We start from the raw sequence: 20801 nt of genomic DNA on the forward strand, positions 1-20801 counted from the left end.
CAAGTCACTTAGGAACTATCTATCTCAGAGGGAGAACAGTGTAAAAGATGCTACACACTAATACTATTGTTGCTTTAGCTAGATTTGAACCAGGACCTTTAAGTTAAAGTTCTTGCTTGACAAGGAGTGCCATGCTATTAACTTGATATTTGTCAACTTGGAGGGACCAAGTATAAGCTGTCCTCGATTCTATACTTGGCACCAGTCATCCTGGACAATATCTCAATACAAATCAGCACCAAAATTTCAAATATGCCCTTGTGCTAATGAATTCCTGTCACTGAAGCATGTAAAAGGACTCAGCTTTCAGCAACACTGGTGACTCCCCACTGTTTACTGAAGTAACTGTTACTGGCTAGATTTTCCTGCTTTACTCTGCTTATGTACCTACCCTGCAATGAATAACATGAGAATCAAATGCAATGCATCACTCTTTATGCTTACATTCTGTTAATCTAAAGTAAATTTGGCAAGTTAAGGTATTTCAACCATGCAAGAGACATTCCAGGTGTGATAATGTCACCAAACGTTAATGAATTATTTCTCACAACATTTAGTCTTTGGTACTAACACACTGATCCAAAAATGGAAACATTTTGTTTCTTTTTGATAACATTCCAAGTCAAAGCCAGAATTCATACCAACCAGCTACTGCCACACTGACGCTGAGTGTATTTTTAAAATTAAAATATGTTTAATCTTTTCTGTGCAAATAATCTTGCCTGTTTCGTTTGTCTTCTATGTGGCTGTCTGGGTCACTCACAACATTCAGCACAGCACAGCAATTGTATGAGTGTTTTGTTGAAAAGGCAGCTTCGAAAATTTTGTAGCACATCACCTGGTGTTAACAGTCTCCTCAGAAATCTGTGGAAATACAAATCTAGGGAGTGCCAGTGAGGGGATAGTCGACACGTCTGACTAATCTGACTTACTCCCACTGAAAGGCTGCAAACATTTAACTATGGGAGGTCAAATAGAAACATTTGGCTGTAGTGAAGGTGGGGGAAGGGGGCTTGAAAGACTGGCATAAATCCCAAAACTTTACACAATGCAGAGGTAGGGGGAATCCAGCTGTCTATGACATCATGCCATCCTTTTTTATAGGAATGGCTAACTTGTACATTACCAGAATCTACCAAAGGTAATATTCATCCTTATGGAGCAAGGAAACATTGCAATGAAGACGAATGTGCTATCTTGGCATTTTTGCATTATTTAACATTTATCAGAATTTTGGTTCCCAAAACAAATTCTGCACATCTCACAAAATTACCAACATCAATCGCTTATGAGTTGCTAGAATCGGCAAGTACTTGTAAAACTACGTCCAAAATAAACCAGTTGTGATGGTTTTATACCAGTTACTGTTAAATGTTTTATACATAGTCTGACACTTTCTTCTGTATACGTACAAGGAGAAATGTATAACTTCATCTGCTAAATAGATCTTTCGCTTTGACCACGCTTACTACTACTGAACGTCCTACGTTAGCAACAGAACAGAGACGATTTGCCATTTGTACTATTTGTTTTCGGTCGTAACTGTACAGAGTCTAGTTTGATACGAGAAAGCAAGTTGTCGCCCTGACGTGCAGAAGGCGCGTTGCATTTGGAAATTGTTGAAAAGTCGCTTTCGTTTGGAGTAGCGTTTTGAAAATGCCCACATCTCTTCCACGTTGTCACCTTTGCCGCAATTAACGTAAAACATTGCTGCAGTCCACCAGAACTTCCTTTTTTGAAAAAAAAGATACCGCACCGAGTAAATATACGCTTTGGGTTACTTCAGAGACAGGTGGGAATCAGTGAACCAGGTCTCCTGGCATATCGAACTGCTAACAGTCCGAAACTCTGAGACAACGGAAATGTGGCTCATTATTGACATAAATGTTTGAACTGGGTGAGTAAATATGGGTTTGCCTTACTGTAAATTGTTGCACAGTTTTCCATCTTTTTCCCGTATCACGTTCCGAACTTAGTACAAAGTAACTGAGAGATTAAATCGAACGCTAAAGAGATCCCACCACAGTTAATCCGGGTGACAACTTTATTCACAAAAGCGACATTTAATTTGAACAACGCCTAATTCACATCGCAAAACAATACACATTTCTGAAGCCAGAGCGCAAAGAATCTGTACCCTGGTAACGAAATCCCATGCTCATTGCTTGATATTTCATTACAGCTGACAACCTCGGGTCATGTTTACTAACAATCCGTATCATGTAGCCAGTTTGCGTCCGACCAATCCTGATGGATGATCCCCCCAGCAAACCTCACAAAACTCCTCACACATACTGAAAATGATTTTCTTTAGATCACCAAAGGGCGACTAAAGAAAAGAACTAGAAAAATATAGTTCTTAAGAAAAACGCACCCCCACACACACACACCCCATTAATTGCAAGAAATCTCAAAATTCAGAAGTAATAAACAAAAGAACAGCTCGAAGTACAAGTTGAGAGTTCGTTGGGGGGGGTAGTTGCCATCACGTGTGCTAGCTGTTGTTCAGCTATCTCACACCATAAGGTACAGGGAGGGGGAAGGACTGATGGACAAAACAGCTTGCTGATTCTTACCTTTAAAGCGCAGCCCCTCTGCTTATTGTCATCGCCCCCGGGCCACGCAAGGATACAGCCAGCTCACTTCCCCAACCCTCAGCTCAACTCCAAGCCAGCAGCAAGGTGCGCCCTTCCCATCTGCTCAGTGTAGCTCAGTCCCAGGCGCCGGGGCCCTGCTAACCTGTCACTGCCTCGACTCTTGAATCAACTCCAAAGTGGGTGGAGATGTTAAACAGTAACTAACGTCAAAAGGCACTTGCCTGACTCCACACCACTTTCACCTAGTGACCACTTAGCCCTTCCCTGTTCCCTCTCAATCAGCTTCGACTTGATTTATTTCTTCCTAACTTCTGGGGGCAGGGGGGACGTGGGTTGAAGGAGTTTTGTGCAGGTTGAGAGAGATCCTGCTCTCGCCGAGTACGCTGCAGCAAACCTCTTCACACGGCTCTTAAAAGCGTTCAGTGCCTCCGTTGCAACATTTCGCAATACGATCAATCACCCGCTTTCCCTGACAAGTAGAAACCCAGTTAACAAAACAGAAAACGTTCTTACCTTTTTCTCAGGCTCCACCCCATTCGCGAGGTCACCTGGATGATTTTTTTCTCCAGTGCTGCATATCAGTCTGGTACAAGGGGGACTCGTACTCTGGTTGTGCAGGAGTTACGGTGGGAACTACATTCTCACATCGCTCCAGTGTGCTGTTACTCCCAAAGAAGTTACGAGCCTTAGTTCTCCTGCTTATGGAAAAAAAAAGTTTGCTGGGTATTTTTTAAAGAGTTTGCTGGACTTTCGAAGATTATTTCTTCTATAATTTTCCACTCAAGAATTTTGGCTTTTTGTTAAATACACGGCGTGAATCGACACTGTCCTCAGTCTTGCCTGTTTCTGTCCAGATATATAGGGGTTGAATGTTGTAGCACAGTCAGGGTAACAGACCTTAAGTTCTGCAAGACAATGTTGCTTTGCCATACGGTATTTCTTTTTCCATCAAATGTTACAAATCCAGGCTAAACGATCCTCCAATATCGAAGGAAGCCAGTTCTATCATAAATTCTGCCACCTGTCTTTAAATCATGTGTTCCAGTCTTGGTTACAAGAGGCCAATGTATCATTTTGTGGTTGGAAATGGACAAGCTTAGTACTTGTGTGTCACAAATGCTGCTTATCATTTGCCAACCCAGGTCTGGTTATTGTCTCAGAGATAATGGGAACTGCAGATGCTGGAGAATCCAAGATAATAAAGTGAGAAGCTGGATGAGCAGAAGGCCAAGCAGCATCAGAGCTCTGATGAAGGGTCTAGGCCCAAAATGTCAGTTTTGGGTCTAGGCCCAAAATGTCAGTTTTTGTGCTCATGAGATGCTGCTTGGCCTGCTGTGTTCATCCAGCTTCACACTTTATTATCTGGTTATTGCCTGGTGTGCAGCCATCAGTGATTCAATACTGGTGGAGTTGAACTGTCAGAGACAATATGATGGGGAGAAAGTATCAATGATGACACACTTAACTTGATTGTTTTGAGAACATTTGCCCGATGAGTTCCAGAGGGGATAATGATTGGCCTTCAATAACCATTATCATTTTCCTTTATGTCAGGTATACCTCCAGACTCTGAGCTTAATTTTAGAGAATTCTTTGATTGAATGCTATCTCGATGACATGACCAGCAACTCTCAGTTATAGAACATAGAACATAGAACATTGCAGCACTGTACAGGCCCTTCGGCCCTCGATGTTGTGCCAACCTGTCATACCGATCTCAAGCCCATCTAACCTACACTATTCCATGTACGTCCATATGTTTATCCAATGACGACTTAAATGAAACTTAAGTTGGCGAATCTATTCTCCTGATATTTGCAGCCCTTTCAAGATTTGTGTTAAAATCTGGATCTCAGTGGTTCTGGGATCCACTGGATAGTTTATTGATAATTGATGCCATTCTCAGTGGTTCTGTTTGCCACTCTACTTTTGACTGAGAGTGGAATCAACAGTGTGTGGGAATTTACTTGGTTGGCTTTGTCACACTTTGTTTTATAGTACATATTTGAACAATTTTATACCTTACTGACCAGATGTTATTGTCAAAACTTTAATAGATTGCTTTGTCAAGAAAGGATTGCTAGTTCAGGTGCATAGATCCTCTGGATGACAATGCTAGGTCATCAAGGTCGTGTGGCCTTCAATACAGCATGACATGAACTGAATTAGCTGAGAACTGGGAATGATTGATAGTAGGAAGCTTGGAAATGGGCAAGTTGAATTTTTCTACTTAGCATTGTAATGTCCTTGCATGCAATTCTTCTAACATTAGGAACTTCATCTTGTTTTATTTTGAGGGCTTTTCATGGATCTTTCTTCTCTATTAATTCCACTGTTGTTCACACCATTTTTGAGTACAAGTGTTCAGGCGGCAGACATTTTCTCAGATCCACCAATTGTGGGACAGCATAACTGTATTTATAATTTAATAAAATGTGAGGCTGGATGAACACAGCAGGCCAAGCAGCATCTCAGGAGCACAAAAGCTGACGTTTCGGGCCTAGACCCTTCATCAGAGAGGGGGATGGGGGGAGGGAACTGGAATAAATAGGGAGAGAGGGGGAGGCGGACCGAAGATGGAGAGTAAAGAAGATAGGTGGAGAGAGTGTAGGTGGGGAGGTAGGGAGGGGATAGGTCAGTCCAGGGAAGACGGACAGTCAAGGAGGTGGGATGAGGTTAGTAGGTAGCTGGGGGTGCGGCTTGGGGTGGGAGGAAGGGATGGGTGAGAGGAAGAACCGGTTAGGGAGGCAGAGACAGGTTGGACTGGTTTTGGGATGCAGTGGGTGGGGGGGAAGAGCTGGGCTGGTTGTGTGGTGCAGTGGGGGGAGGGGATGAACTGGGCTGGTTTAGGGATGCAGTAGGGGAAGGGGAGATTTTGAAACTGGTGAAGTCCACATTGATACCATATGGCTGCAGGGTTCCCAGGCGGAATATGAGTTGCTGTTCCTGCAACCTTCGGGTGGCATCATTGTGGCAGTGTAGGAGGCCCATGATGGACATGTCATCAAGAGAATGGGAGGGGGAGTGGAAATGGTTTGCGACTGGGAGGTGCAGTTGTTTGTTGCGAACTGAGCGGAGGTGTTCTGCAAAGCGGTCCCCAAGCCTCCGCTTGGTTTCCCCAATGTAGAGGAAGCCGCACCGGGTACAGTGGATGCAGTATACCACATTGGCAGATCCACTGTACCCGGTGCGGCTTCCTCTACATTGGGGAAACCAAGCGGAGGCTTGGGGACCGCTTTGCAGAACACCTCCGCTCAGTTCGCAACAAACAACTGCACCTCCCAGTCGCAAACCATTTCCACTCCCCCTCCCATTCTCTAGATGACATGTCCATCATGGGCCTCCTGCACTGCCACAATGATGCCACCCGAAGGTTGCAGGAACAGCAACTCATATTCCGCCTGGGAACCCTGCAGCCATATGGTATCAATGTGGACTTCACCAGTTTCAAAATCTCCCCTCCCCCCACTGCACCACACAACCAGCCCAGCTCTTCCCCCCCACCCACTGCATCCCAAAACCAGTCCAACCTGTCTCTGCCTCCCTAACCGGTTCTTCCTCTCACCCATCCCTTCCTCCCACCCCAAGCCGCACCCCCAGCTACCTACTAACCTCATCCCACCTCCTTGACCTGTCCGTCTTCCCTGGACTGACCTATCCCCTCCCTACCTCCCCACCTACACTCTCTCCACCTATCTTCTTTACTCTCCATCTTCGGTCCGCCTCCCCCTCTCTCCCTATTTATTCCAGTTCCCTCCCCCCATCCCCCTCTCTGATGAAGGGTCTAGGCCCGAAACGTCAGCTTTTGTGCTCCTGAGATGCTGCTTGGCCTGCTGTGTTCATCCAGCCTCACATTTTATTATCTTGGAATCTCCAGCATCTGCAGTTCCCATTATCTCTGTATTTATAATTTGTTGCTTTTGGTACTGGGCCACTGAGGTAGCTCTGAATTGCAGTTTCACTAGGTTGGTGTGTCATTCTAATCCTGGTGCTGCTCCTGGTACACATTACTTAGTAAGCATTGAATTGGGTGGTGAGAGTGAACTGAAGAATATGTTTAGTCATGAGGTTACAAGTAGTAGCATACAATACTGATGCTGCTTGTGTGCTTCACAAGACCTGTCTATAGTCAGTCTGCATGGTGCTGCAAAACACAGTAGAAGGTGAAGACATGACTTCACCATCATATGACTTGTTCAATGATCCCTCCAAATAATGCTATAGTAGACCATATGTCTGCAAAGAGTAGGTTGGAGAAGCTAAGTTAGTTTTTCTCTCTCATGTCAGTTCTTTCACCATCACCTTCAGTCTGGTGGTTACGTTCAGGTGGGCTCATTCGGCAGTGGGGCTGCTGGTCAGACTTCACAGTGAAGTATGCTGTAACCCTAAGTCTCCTTCAACATACAAGAATACTGATTTATCAATTAAATATATAAGTAGCAAAGTATTAAAGTAAAATAAATAAAGTATTCTTGCAGTACAATTGTTGAATCTGACTGGATCAATTTCAGAAAGCAATCACAAATCATAACTGAGCAGATGTAGATGTACTGACTAATATGTATCAGCAAGCAATGAAAGCTAATTTAAATTTAAAAACAAATTTCTTAGTCAAAGTTCTACTCAGCAATGATTACTGTTGTTGACAAATAAGTATCTTTGCAAATATTTTCAGCAAGCCTTTAAGACCATAAGTTATTGGAGCAGAAGTAGACCATTCAGCCCATGAAATCTGCTCCACCATTCAATGTGACCATGGCTAATAATCCTCTGATGAACTAATAATCCTCAATTCTACTTTCCTGCCTTTCCCTCATAATCCTGATTCCTTTTCAGATTAACATTTGCCTTTGATTGACTACAAGCAAAGAAATCTACAATTACAATTCAGGTTTGTGACACAGAGATAGAGCATTTTACCAAGATGATTAATCATATTTACGCAATACTAATAATGTGTGTAAATATGCATAACAGTGTTTCACAATAGAGATCTAGACCTCCCCTGCACTTCTAAAAGGCAGACGAAGAACATTAATGTTGGCAAAACCACAAAACCAATCATTCAACATCGAAAATACGTTGTGATGTAATGCTTTTGTAAATATAAAATATGATGTCATTTCATTTACTGTAAGTAACACCATAGAGATGCAGAGATAGCAGGAACTGCAGATGCTGGAGAATCTGAGGTCACAAGGTGTAGAGCCGGATGAACACAGCAGGCTAAGCAGCATCAGAGGAGCAGGAAAGTTTGACGTTTTGGGCCTAGGCCCTTCTTCTGGCCCGAAACATCAGTCTTCCTCCTCCTCTGAGGCTGCTTGGCCTGCTGTGCTCATCCAGCTCTACACCTTGTTATCACAGAGATGCATGTGTTTTTTTTTAAACATTAGGTTGGATTTTGTTAACAATATGAATGTCTGTAAAGCTTTACCCAAGAGCAACACAAGGTGAGAATGACCAGATAGAATGATCAGATAAATCATTATGATTCTGCGTTTTGTCTCAGTATGGACAGGTAGGCAGAGTGAATATACGATTAAAGGCTTTCCAATGGTGCAGGGTGCCATTGACTGCACACAGCCTTTAGCAGAACTCTGGCCGGACTAAAACTAAAACTAGTTCCATGCATTCAATGTCTGAACAGTTAACAACCACTGGCACAGCACCAAAAAGTCCATTAGTCGGTATTCTTGCAGTGATCACAGGTGGTTTTATTCTACAGCAATTCCCTTTGCCAGAACTATTTGAGCCACCTGGCAAGCAAAATGTTGGTTTCTAAATAAGAAGAATGTAGCATGTGTACAATGAAAACTGTGTTGCAACTCAGAAGTGTAGATCAGTAGTGTGGTGGCACAATGCTCTTGCTGCACCTGGGATACCTTGGAGGAATCCACCTGTATTCATCAGAGTGAGTTTTAATATTCTGTGAAAATCCATTGCATAAGCACATCATCATGAGGAGAAAGCTTGGGACATAAGAGCATAAGAAACAGGAAAAGGAATAGCCATATGTCCCATCAAACCTGCTCTGACAGACAGTACTATCATCACGAATTTTAGCATTGACCCCACTCTCCTGTTCACTCCCCTTTTCCTTTAATCCTCAGATAGAACAAAAATCTGAATTCTAATGACTTATAATATCAATGTCACTTATTACTTCCTGAAAGGACTCTAATAACTTAATCAAGCGTGATTTTCCCTTCACAATGGTACCCCCGTCAGAGGAAACAACCTCCTGGTTATCTTGTGTAGTTTAATGAAACAATTTCCCAAAAACAGAAACTCCAGAGAAGATCAACCCAATAGAGGAGGCCTTTCACCATTGTACAAACTTGGGACCCATCTAGTCAATATTGTCCAAACTGGCTTCAAGCTAATTATCCTCTTCATTAAATGTAGTGAGCAAAATTGCATTCTGTATTCCAGATGTGGTCTCACCAAAATTCTATCAGAGATAATAGGATCTGCAGATGCTGGAGAATCTGAGATAACAAAGTGTGGAGCTGGATGAACACAGCAGGCCAAGCAGCATCAGAGGAGCAGGAAGCTGATTTTTCAGGCCTAGACCCCAAAACGTTAGCTTTCCTGCTCCTAAGATGCTGTTTGTCCTGCTGTGTTCATCCAGCTCCACACCTTGTTATCACCAAAATTCTGCCTAGTTTGTAGTAAGGCTTCTCCATTCTTGTGCACCAAGTGCCCTTGCTGAGATGTCATCACGCCAGGCTAGGAGACTGCCAAATCGGGCCAAGCTGATGCCACACCTGGCCAAATGACGAACACGCCAGACAGGGAGACTACTACAACAGGCCAGGAGATCACTGGGCCAGGCTGAAAGACTGCCATGCTGGGCCGGGAGACCGCTATGCTGGGCTGAGTGATCACCACATTGGTCACCAGGAGAGTGTCACGTCAGGCTGCCTTGCAGGGTCCACTCTGAGGTCAAGATGTCGCCGAGAAGAAAGAAGGGAGAAAAAAAAGCACAAAAGAAAAAAAAGAGGAAAAAAAGGAAAAAGAAACAGTCAATGTGGACAAGTTTCAGCTGAAGCATCCTAGTTCAAACCGTCTTGGAAATGAGTTGCCATTTCAAAACAAGATTTTCCTTTCACAAGTTCCAACTGCTACCTCAATGCCTTGGGATTTTCTGTGCACCACAATACAAACTCTTTAAAAAGAAAGACCAGCATTTTCCCTGATAGATGTTAAGATAACAGTTTTATGGTTTCCTAGTTTCTATCTTCCACTTAATAGATGACTTATGTTCACTATTTTTCCATCTGTTGGGGCCTTTCCAGGATCTAGAGTGTTTTGAGAAATTTAAAACCAATTGCATCTATCTCAGGAGCCACTTACTTGCAGAAGCTAGGATGAAATCCATCTGGGGATTTGTCAGCTTTTATGTTGCATAATTTTCTCAGTACCTTTTCCTGTTGATTGTAGATGATTTAGATTCCTCCCTCTCATTTATCTCTTGGTTTATGATTTATTTTTCTTTGTGTTATTGGTATTCTGTAATGTGCTGAATGACAGATACAAAATATTTGATGATATGCCATTTCCTTTTTTTCCATTATTAACTCCCCAGCCTCACTCTCCAGAGGACAAATATTTATTGTATTTATTCTTTTCCTTTATAAATACCAGTAGCCTTACTACGTATTTTTGTATTTCTAGCTAGATTTCCCTTATACTCCAATTTCTCCCTTCTTATTTTTCTTGATATTCTTGAATGCTTGTCCTATCTTCTAATCTGCCACTAATCTTTGTGAAATTTTATACCTTTTCTTTCAATTGATACTACGTTTAACTTCCTCAGTTAGTCACAGACGGTAAATCTTAACACTAGAGTCTTTTGTTTTCCTCACTGCTGTGTATCTTTGTTCAATGTGATGAAGTAATATCTTAAATGTCTGTTACAGGATCTCCACCAACCCATCTCTTAACCAACTTCCAGTTTACTTTGTCCAAGTCAAGTGGAGGGGCCCTAAATGACATTCAAATAAGAACTTAAGAAATAAGAGGGGGTGCAAGACATTCAGCCCCTGAAGCCTGCCCCACCATTCCTCAAAATCATGGATTATATGCCCAAGGCTTACCTCCTCTTTTGTGCCACCTCATCACAGTCTTCAACTCCCAATGTTTCAAAAGTCCATCTACTTCCTCTTTAAATATCTTTCAATGAACGCTGTGGGTTTGAGAATTTCAGATACTCACTGCCCTCTGGCAGCAGTTTAGTACATTGTCCCTAGCTTGGGGTTGAGTAGGAGAATTGCTCTTTGACCATCTCAGGCAGTTACAGCTGCTGTGAGCCCTTATACAATCCCTCCTCCTTCCAGCAGCCTGACCTGCTCTGTGTAGTCTTTGTTCATTCTCCAATTCATGCTGTATTCCACAATGAATGCATACTCACGCGACCAGATCTTGGAGCAAGGCATCTGTGGAGAAGCTTTCGATGCAGCAACAACTGCTTCACTGTCTGTCGCATCACTCAGTGTAGACTTTTTCAACTTGAAATGACCATAAAGAGCAACAAACATTTGTAGAGTAATAGCAACAGAAATCTACCAGTAAATAAACAGTAAACAGACGATGTAGATCAGTTGGAGAAGCAGCTGGACACACTGCTGTGCATACAGGGGGCAGAGAGAGTGACACCAACTTTAGTGAGTTGGTTACACTACAAGTCCAGACAGATAGATGGGTGACCACCAGGAGGGGCAGGCAGATAGTGCAGGAGTCTCCTGTGGATATTGCTCTCTCAAACAGGTATACCAATTTGGATACTGTTGAGGGGGATAATCTCTCAGGAGATGGTACAAGCAGCAGCCGGACCTGTGGCACCACAACTAGTTCTGCTCTAGAGCAGGTTGGGGCAACGTCCAGGTGAGTGATTGTAGCAGGTGATTCAATATTCAGGGGCATAGATAGGTGTTTCTGTGGCTGTTAGTGAGACTCTAGGGTAGTGTGTTGCCTCCCTAGTGCCAGAGTCCTGAATGTCTCAGAGCGGGTACAGGACATCCAAAAACAGGAAGGAAAACAGACAGAAGTCATTGTCCACATTGGCAGAAATGACATAGGCAGGAAGAGGGAAGAAGTCCTGCGAGGACAATTCAGCAAGTTAGTTAAGAAGCTGAACAGTAAGACTATGGAGGTCATATTCTCAGGATTACTACCTGTGCCATAGGTTACTGAGGCTAGGAACAGAGATAGAGTACAGTCAAACACGTGGCTACAGAGCTAGTGTGGGAGGGAGGGCTTTAGATATGTGGATCATTAGGGTGTCTTCTGGGGAAGGTGGGACCTGTACAAGAAGGACTGGTTGCACGTGAACTGAAGGGGCACCAATATCCTGGGCGGGAGATTTGCTAGAGCTCTTCGGGAGGGTTTAGACTAATGTGAAGTGGGGGGGGGAGGGTAGGAACCAGAGCAACAGGCCAGTAAGTGCAAGGACTGGGGACAAAAGTGAAACTGAGATATGCATGGCGCAGAGTAATAGCAGACAGAGGGAATTCGCGGGGCTCAGAGGGACTGGAGGTCTGGAGTGCATGTATGTCAACACCAGAAATATAACAGGTAAGGCAGATGAACTAAAAGCATGGATTACTGCATGGAATTATGATGTTATTGCCATTAAGAGACATAGTGAAAGGAGGGACAGGACTGACAGCTTAACATTCCAGAATATCGCTGTTTTAGACAGAACAGAAAGGGAGGTGGGGGAGGTGGGGGAGTTGCATCGCTGGTTAGGGATCACATCAAAGCTGTGTTGAGGGAGGACACATCAGAGGAATCCTGCAATGAAGCATTATTGGTGGAGCTCAGGAATAGGAAAGGTGAAATCAAAATGTTGCAATTTTCTATAGACCTCCCATCAGCCCACGTGACGCAGAGGAGCAGATATGTAGTTAGATACTAGAAAGGTACAAAAAAAGTAGGATAGTTGTGGTGGGTGACTTCAACTTCCCTCTTATTGATGTTACCCCCTGGGACCAAAGGGTTCAGTTGGAGAGCAATTTGTTAGATGTGTCCAGGCAGGCTTTTTGAGACAGTATGTTGACAATCCAACCAGAGAGGGGGCCGTACTAGACTTGGTATTAGGGAATGAGCCAGGACAGGTGATGTATCAGTAGGAGAGCACTTTGGGCTTAGTGACCAAAACGCCTTAAGATTTTGTGTTGTGATAGACGAGGACAAGAGTGGCCCTTGGGTGAGGGTGTTTAATTGGGCAAGAGCCAGTTACATCCAAATTATACAGGAACTGGGGAAGGTGGATTGGAAGAAATTATTTGAGGGCAAATCTATGTCTGGCATGTGGGAGGCTTTCACAGACCAGTTGATTAAAGTGAAAAACTAAAGGATAGGAATGGCAGGATCCAGAAACCATAGATGGCAAGGGAAATTGTAAACTTAGTCAAAAGGAAAAAGGAAGCATGTGATAGGTCCAGGCAGCTCCAAACTGACAAAGACCTTGAGGCATATACAGAAATTAGGAAGGAACTTAAACGCACAATTAAGAAGGCTAAAAGAGGCCCATGAAATGTCTTTAGCAAACAAGCTCAAGGAGAATCTCAAGGCTTTTTATGCATATATTAGAAGAAAGAGGGTAGCAAGGAAAAGAGGAGGCCCACTCAAGGACATAGGAGGGAAATTATGTGAGGTGCCGCAAGAAGTGGGAGAGATCCTTGGTAAGCACTTTGTATCAGTATTCACCAAGGAGAAGGGCGTAAGTGATGTTGAGGTCAGGGATGAGTGTGTGAATACTCTAGAGAATGTCAATATATTGAAGGAGGATATTTCGAGTATCCTAAATTGCATTACGGTAGACACGTCCCCAGGGCCAGATGGTGAAGGGAGGCATGAGAATAAATAGCTGGGGCAGTAGCAGATATTTTCACATCCTCCTTGACCACAGGCAAGGTTCCAGAGGACTGGAGATTAACCAATGTTGTTCCCTTGTTTCAGAAAGGAAACGGGGATAATCCAGGAAATTATAGGCCGGTGAGTCTGACATCTGTCAGGGAAAGCTCTTGGAGGAAATACTGAGGGGCAGTATATCTGCACATTTGGAAGAAAATGGACTAGTTAGTGACAGGCAGCATAGTTTCATACAGGGAAGGTCATGTCTCATCAACCTGATCAAATTTTTTGAGGAGGTGACAAATAAAATTGTTGAGGGAGGACCTGTGGATGTAGTTTTTTATGGACTTTGGTAAGGCATTTGATAAAGTTCCACAGACTGGTACAAAAACAAAAATGACATGGGATTCAGGGTGGCCTGGTGGAAACAAAACTGTCTTAGTCACAGAAGGCAGAGTTAGCAGTGGGAGAGTGCTTTTCAGAATGGAGACCAGTAACTGGTGGTGTTCCACAGGGATTGGCCTTAGGCACTCTGTTGTTTGTAGTATATATAAATGATCTGGAGAAAAATGTGGCTGGTCTGAAAAGCAAGTTTGCAGATGACACCAAGGTTGGTGGAGTTGCAGATAGTGCAGACGATTGTGAAAGGACACAACAGGATATAGTCAGATTGGTGACTTGGGCAGAAAAGGCAGATGGAGTTTAATCCAGACAAAATGTGATGTGATGCATTTTGGGGGATCAAATTTAGGTGTGAATTAATGGCAGAACCCTTAGGAACATTAACATACAGACAGATCTGGGCATGCAGATCCACAGTTCCCTAAAAGTGGCAACACAGGTGGCCAAAGTGATTAAGAAGGCATATGGCATGCTTGCCTTCATCATCCAGGGCATGGAGTACAAGAGTTGGCAAAACATACTACAGCTATATAAAACCTTTGTTAGGCCACTATTGGAGTATTGTGTGCAGGTTTGGTTACCACATTACCAGAAGGACTTGGAAGCTTTGGAGAGAGTGCAGAGATGGTTCACCAGGATGTTGCCTGATCTTGAGGGCATTGGCTATGAGGAAAGGTTAAAAAGACTAGGATTGTTTTCACTGGAAAGATAGTGACTGAGAGGAGACCTGATAGAGGTCTACAAAATTATGAGAGGCATAGATAGGTGGACAGTCAGAGGCTTTTTTCCAGGGTTAAAGTTTCAATTCCAAAAGGGACAGAGGTTCAAGATGAGAGGGGGAATGTTTAAGGGAAATGTGCGTGAGAAGTCTTTCACATAAAGAGTGGTAGGAGCATGGAATATACTGCCCAAGGAGCTGGTGAAGCAGACACATTTTAAGGCTTTATTGAAAGGGCTTTTAAGAGGCACCTGGATGGTTACATGAATTGGGATGGAATAGAGGGATATGGACCAAATAAGGGCAGAAGGTTTTTTTTAGTTTAGTCAGGGCAATTTGATCAGCACAGCCTTGGAGGGCTGAAGAGTCTGATCCTGTAAAGTACTTCTCTTTTGTTCTTCAAAATAATGCTGATGAGGTATTCTTTCTGTTGTTAAACGTGTATTGAATTGTGCAAGGTAAAGAGAGAGCCAATGGCCAGAGCACTAAGTTTTCAAAATGCTGATTGATGTCATAGAATCCCTACAGTTTGGAAACAGGCCTTTCAGCCCAATAAATCCATGCTGACCTCACAGCATCACAACCAGACCCGTCCCCATACAACCCACCTGTCTTACACATCCCTGAACACAACAGGCAATTTAGTATGGCCAATCCACCCAGCCTGCGCATGTAGGTGTATGTGACAATAATAGGTACATGTGACAATAATAAATCGAAATAAAAATCTCTGGTGGGCAGTCATCCTACATGCATTAATACATGCACACAGAAGGTGCCCAGCATGATTTCATCGTGCACATGCTGAGTGGGAATATGATTTTAGAGGTCCAGAAGCATTGACAGTCCCACAAATTTGGTACCTACCATCCAATGGGGTTTGGAATTGATGTGTCTTGTGTGAAATTTTCTGGCTCCTTGAAGCTGTGCCTTTAGAGTCTAGCGGAAATCCTGAGCTGATAAGTCTAATTTCAAATTATATTTATTTTAAAATTCCATCCAATGAATTTAACATTTCATAGCATCCCTACAACATAGAAACAGGCCATTCAGCCGACACTGACCCAGTGAAGAGCATCCCACCCAAATCTACCCTTTTCCTGTAACCCTGCATTTCCCAATGGCTAAACCCACCTATCCTGCACATCCCTGAACACTATGGGGCAATTTAGCATGGCCAATCCACCTAGCCTGTACATCTTCAGATTGTGGGAGGAAACCAGAGCACCCAGAGGGAAATCCACACAGACATGGGGCGAATGTGCAAACTCCGCACAGGCAGTCACCCAAGGGTGGAATTGAGCCCAGGTCCCTGGTGCTGTGAGGCAGCAGTGCTAACCGCTGTGCCACCGTGCCACCCAATTTTGTTTTTTAAAAGATGGACTAGGCCTTCATTAATGGAATATTCTTATTTTACATTACTTACTGGCTAGTTACATTGCATTTGTGATATGTTAGAGTCTCTTAGAATCATTAAACATGTGTCTAATATTTAAGCCTAAAATCAAAGCAAAAGTTAATGGCAACACCAAAAGTTAGAGATTTACTAATTTTTAAATACAGTTTGAATCTTCTTCAAATGAAACAAATTGTTCATTTTGGAATTCTTCCAAGTATTTATCAGCCAAGTAAAGAAGTTACCGCATTCTATTGCGCAAAACAAAAGCAGAAGTTGCTGGAAAAACTCAGCAGGTCTGGCAGCATCTGTGAAGAAAATATCAGAGTTACTGTTTCAGGGCCAGCCACCTTTCCTCGGGACCTTTACTCACCGGACCCAAAACATTCACTCTGATATTTTCTTCACAGATGCTGCCAGACCAACTGAGCACTTCCAGCAACTTCTATTTTTGTTCCAGATTCAAAGCAAATGCAGTTCCTTTCTTTTCTATTGAGCAGAGTTGTGTTTGCATTGTTCTGCAAGTACATGAATTTTGGACTTAAATTGGAACTTATTCTAGCTCTACTCCTCTCTACCAAATCTATGGGGTGCAACTTAATATTATGTCCACTGTTACAACATCATAAATATTTTTCACTTACAGCTGGACATCAGTTTTCTGGATTTGCTCATTTTCATGATCAGTCTTGCAAAACCTGAGTTAGATGGAGCAATCACTCAAGAAACTTAACCTCAGTTTTTACAAACAGTTCAACCTGCAATCTTCAGCATCATGTAAGCAGGTAAGAGAGGAGCAGTGTTTTCTTTGGGCTATTGCACTTGTACAATACTTATGCAGAATGATGGTGAAACAGGATTGTAGGCAAAAATGAAGAGCAGAGAATTAAAGGGACCGTGGCAGCACAGCTGAGACATTTGCTGAGTGACAGGAAGAGGGCTGAATGGTTGTTCAAGGGATTTTTTCTCACTCATTCATAGGATGTGGGCTGTCTAGACCAGCATTTATTGTCCAACACTAATTACCAAAGGGCATTTAAGAGAGAATCACATTGCTATGGATCTGGAGTCACAAAAAGTCCAGACGAGGGAAGGATGGTAGATTTTCTTCCCTGGAGGATGTTAGTGAACCAAAAACAAAAACAAGAATCACTGGAAAAGCTCAGTAGGCCAGGCAGCGTCTGTAAAAAGAAAGCAGAGTTACCAATTCATGTTGAGTGACCTTTCCTCTGAATTTCTTCAGAGTTCTGAGCAAAGGTCACTTAACCTGAAACATTAACTCTGATTTCTCTCCACAGATGCTGCCAGAAGTGCTGAGTTTTTACAGCAATTTCTGTTTTTGCTCCTGATTTACAACATCCACAGTTATTTCGATTTTTATCCCAAAATCTGTGTCCTGCAATTGCAGTGGAGCCTGTAACAAGCAGTTTGGAAACCCTTTATCTGAATGATGAGGCAATGAAATTTGTGCAGTTTGTTCACAAGATCACTGAAGTCTTTTAGCTCTGTCACTGACCATAATCTACTTACATTTTGAAAAATGCTGCTGTGACATATAACTTACATATCTGCATCTGCCACTTGAATTCAATTACCATATGAAATTTAATATTTCCTTTGTTCCAGTTAATGTCTGTCGTATAGTTTTTGTCTGAACCCACTTTGTACATACTACCTTAAAAATTGCATCATTCATAAATTTAACTTGACAGTTGGCAAACCAAACTGAGATATTGGGTGTTGGAGCAGGCCTGACATCTCTTATAAAGCAAAATATTGTAGATGCTGGCAATCTGAGAACAAACAATGTGCTAGAGAAGCCTTACCACCATCTGTAGAAAGAGAAACAGATTAATGTTTCAAGTCCAATATGACTGTTCTTTGGCATTACCTTACTGTTTGGGGCTCCCAAAAAACCATGTTGGACCTGACATTAACTTTCTTCCTCTCAATAAAAATGCTACTAGACCTGCTGAGTTTCTCCAGCACTTTTTTTTATTACAAAGAGCTAAGCACCCCAGATTCTGTCATTGCTCTATTTTAATTACAGTTTATTTGTTTCCTAATCCAGAAGCAATTAACATGCGCTTTAAAACACCTACACTAAATTGTGCATTTTCTGACATTTCAAAGCTGCAGCTTTTCAGTTCTACCAACAAATTTTATAGTTAGATAGAACTTCTGATTTTGTGTAACCATGAGCTTTAAAAACTGAATCTTGTAATGAAAGAACAAGGCCAAGGAAATGCGTAATCATCACATAGATTCTGCCTGTGGAGGGCTCCAATACAGATATCATTCATTTCATTAGCCAACTGGGAAAAAAAAGATAAATACAATGTGAATGTTCCTAAGAGTTTCATTGTCTCAATTTCATACATTCAGTTTCGGTGGGTTGGAGGTGTTATGTGTCACATCAGGTTTTTTTCATGGTAAAAATTCATTGAAATGCAATTAACAACTGACCCCATTCCCATTTAAAATCTTTAGTCTTTGATTTTAAAAATATGCTGTATTCACTGGCTGTCCAACCGCAGACCACATTAGGGCATATAAATGATCGAGAATCAAAATGAGCAACTTAGATGAGTTCACTGTTGGACCCTTTTGACAGTAAATAAAAATAATTTTAAATTAAAAAGAAAATGAATTGTATGCCAATATTCAGCCAATTAACCAATTCCTTCTTCTTTTCAGAGATTAAACTAAGTTACTTGAAAGGAGAAACTACAAGTATTGCAATTAATGGATACAGAAACGATGCTTTCTTTGAGTTCTGTGGCCTTTCCAACAAAAATGATAGCCTTAAACCAAACGAAGTGTCTTTCATTGAAGAAATCTGTTTCACTGACAGTGTGAACTTTCTTGTACATCTGGGTTTTGTGCTTTGCTCTCTTGTTGGCCTTATTGTGAGTAAATGCAGATGGAGATCAGTGATAAGCTCAAGAAGCATGAGGAAATCGGGGTGGGGGCAATATTTTAGAAGTGTGCTGTGACTAACAGGTGATTTACAGGGATTATCCTGCCCTGAAAGTTTCCCCCATCATTTATACAATAGTGTGATAGTGTGTGAATCTATTGAAGACAGCCAGGAAACTCACATCCACATATTTGAAAGCTGAATTCGAAGCTACTAAAGAATCTCAACCTGAAAGTGTGTTAGTCCTAATTCAACATTTTAGTTAACCGATGAAGCAGAAAATACATTGCATTAATTTTAAATGTTCATCTTGACTAAACACGTTCAACTGTTTTAGGCTTGGTACTGAACAATTGTAAGTCAGCGCTTTAATCCTCTTATTTGAGTATCTATTTGTCAAAATGTCCATTTGTTTCAATAATTGTTGAGGCAGAAGATCTCTTTCCTATAAAAATAAAAATCAATATAATCTCTCTCATGTAGTGCCTATACTTGTTACCAATTCTATTAACCTTTGTAGTTGATCAATGAGAGCTCAAATCATTTACTTGCAATGTTAACTTGTGAAAAGTAGTTTCCATGGGGAATATCATGTCCAGCTAAAGCAAACATTCAATCACACATGATCCTTTAATATTCCTGGCATTGCTGTTTATTCTTTCTATTTCTTTAGATTTATTGTTTGTGAGACCAAAATATGCCTTAAGCAAACTGTACTGTTTTCACATGGTCATTTTTGTGTTTTATATTGCAATGAAGATATTCCTTTTAACTGTATGCTTTCACTGTAGGGCTCTGATTATTACAACTTTAACCAACTAGCTTATTTGAAAGTTTTATCATCATGTATACACCTTGAAAATAACATTATAAACTTCTGTATTTCAAGATGATCAAAGGAGCTAAGAATAAAGGCCAAAATCTTCTGAAACATTTCCCAAACGACCCCCCAGCAGTGATTTTAGAAGGGGAAGATTTACAAATCAAACATCACACTTGGATTTGATAGAGTCATCCAATTTATCCCAAATGGAATGTCATCGGATTTTGAATGTGGAAGGAATGTGAAAGATGGTGGTGGAGTAGGATGCTTCAGCCAGAGTTCGTCCATTCCAATCATTTTTTTTTTTAAATCTTGTTTCTTCTTGGCACTGTCCTGAATGCCTGGCCTCACTGCAGACTCAGACCCTTGGCCTCAGCACTGACCCAGCATGGCATCCTCTCAGCCCAGTGTGGCTTTTTCTTGGCCCAGCATGGAAGTCTCTCGGCCCAATGTGCTGATCTCCTGGCCTGGCATGGCCAGGGCATCGACTTCAGCCTCGAGGTGATTAATGTGCGGTATGGGCTGGAGGTAAGGTGCAGGCATGGATTGGTTTGAAAGGACTGTCATTCTGAACATTTTGTTTCTCTATATGCTGCAGGCAAGGATGCCCAAAGGCCGAGTATATTGGTGAGACCATGCAGACAAAGCGACAATGGATGTATGGACACCGTGCAACAATTACCAAACAAGAATGTTCCTTCCCAGTCGGTGAACACTTCAGTGGTCAAGGACATTCAGCTTCCTATCTTCAGGTAAGCTTCCTCTAAAGCAGACTCCGAGATGCACAACAACACAGAGTCTCTGAGCAGAGACTGATATCCAAGTTCCATACCTGTGAAGGTGGCTTCAACTGTGATCTTGGGTTCATGTCCACTACATGTGACCCCACTGCATTGTTCTGTATCTGTAGAAACTTCCCTACTTTCCTGTTTTAACAGCATCACCTCAATAAATTGTTATGATCTCTCTACCCTATTTAGTTTGTATAGTTTTAAATTACTTATTACACTCTCTCTACTCACGCACATACACATGCACGCACTCTCACACACGTACACTCACACACACTCACACAAACACACACG

The 20801-nt window shown here is 42.2% G+C and overlaps 1 protein-coding gene and 1 long non-coding RNA gene across 3 annotated transcripts in view; one reads left to right on the forward strand and one right to left on the reverse strand.

Annotated features, from left to right (window-relative positions):
- LOC125452086 (hepatocyte nuclear factor 4-gamma-like) overlaps positions 1-3130 on the reverse strand; it is a 130646-nt gene extending 127516 nt beyond the window's left edge. The window contains exon 1 of one of the 2 annotated variants that reach the window (XM_059645855.1): positions 3111-3130. The gene's annotated coding sequence lies outside the window, so the exon portion shown is untranslated. Of the gene's footprint in view, positions 1-2576; positions 3012-3110 lie in introns of those variants that run through there. The other variant, XM_048530062.2, reaches the window with a different exon arrangement.
- On the forward strand, positions 1571-20599 carry LOC125452087 (uncharacterized). Its single transcript, XR_007247454.2, has 4 exons — positions 1571-1897; positions 16620-16758; positions 19783-20217; positions 20315-20599. It is a non-coding gene; the product is annotated as an uncharacterized LOC125452087 (long non-coding RNA).
- The last annotated feature ends 202 nt before the right edge of the window (positions 20600-20801 follow it).

Source organism: Stegostoma tigrinum, chromosome 5, assembly GCF_030684315.1.
Source record: "Stegostoma tigrinum isolate sSteTig4 chromosome 5, sSteTig4.hap1, whole genome shotgun sequence".
In the NCBI taxonomy this organism is placed as follows: Eukaryota; Metazoa; Chordata; class Chondrichthyes; order Orectolobiformes; family Stegostomatidae; genus Stegostoma; species Stegostoma tigrinum.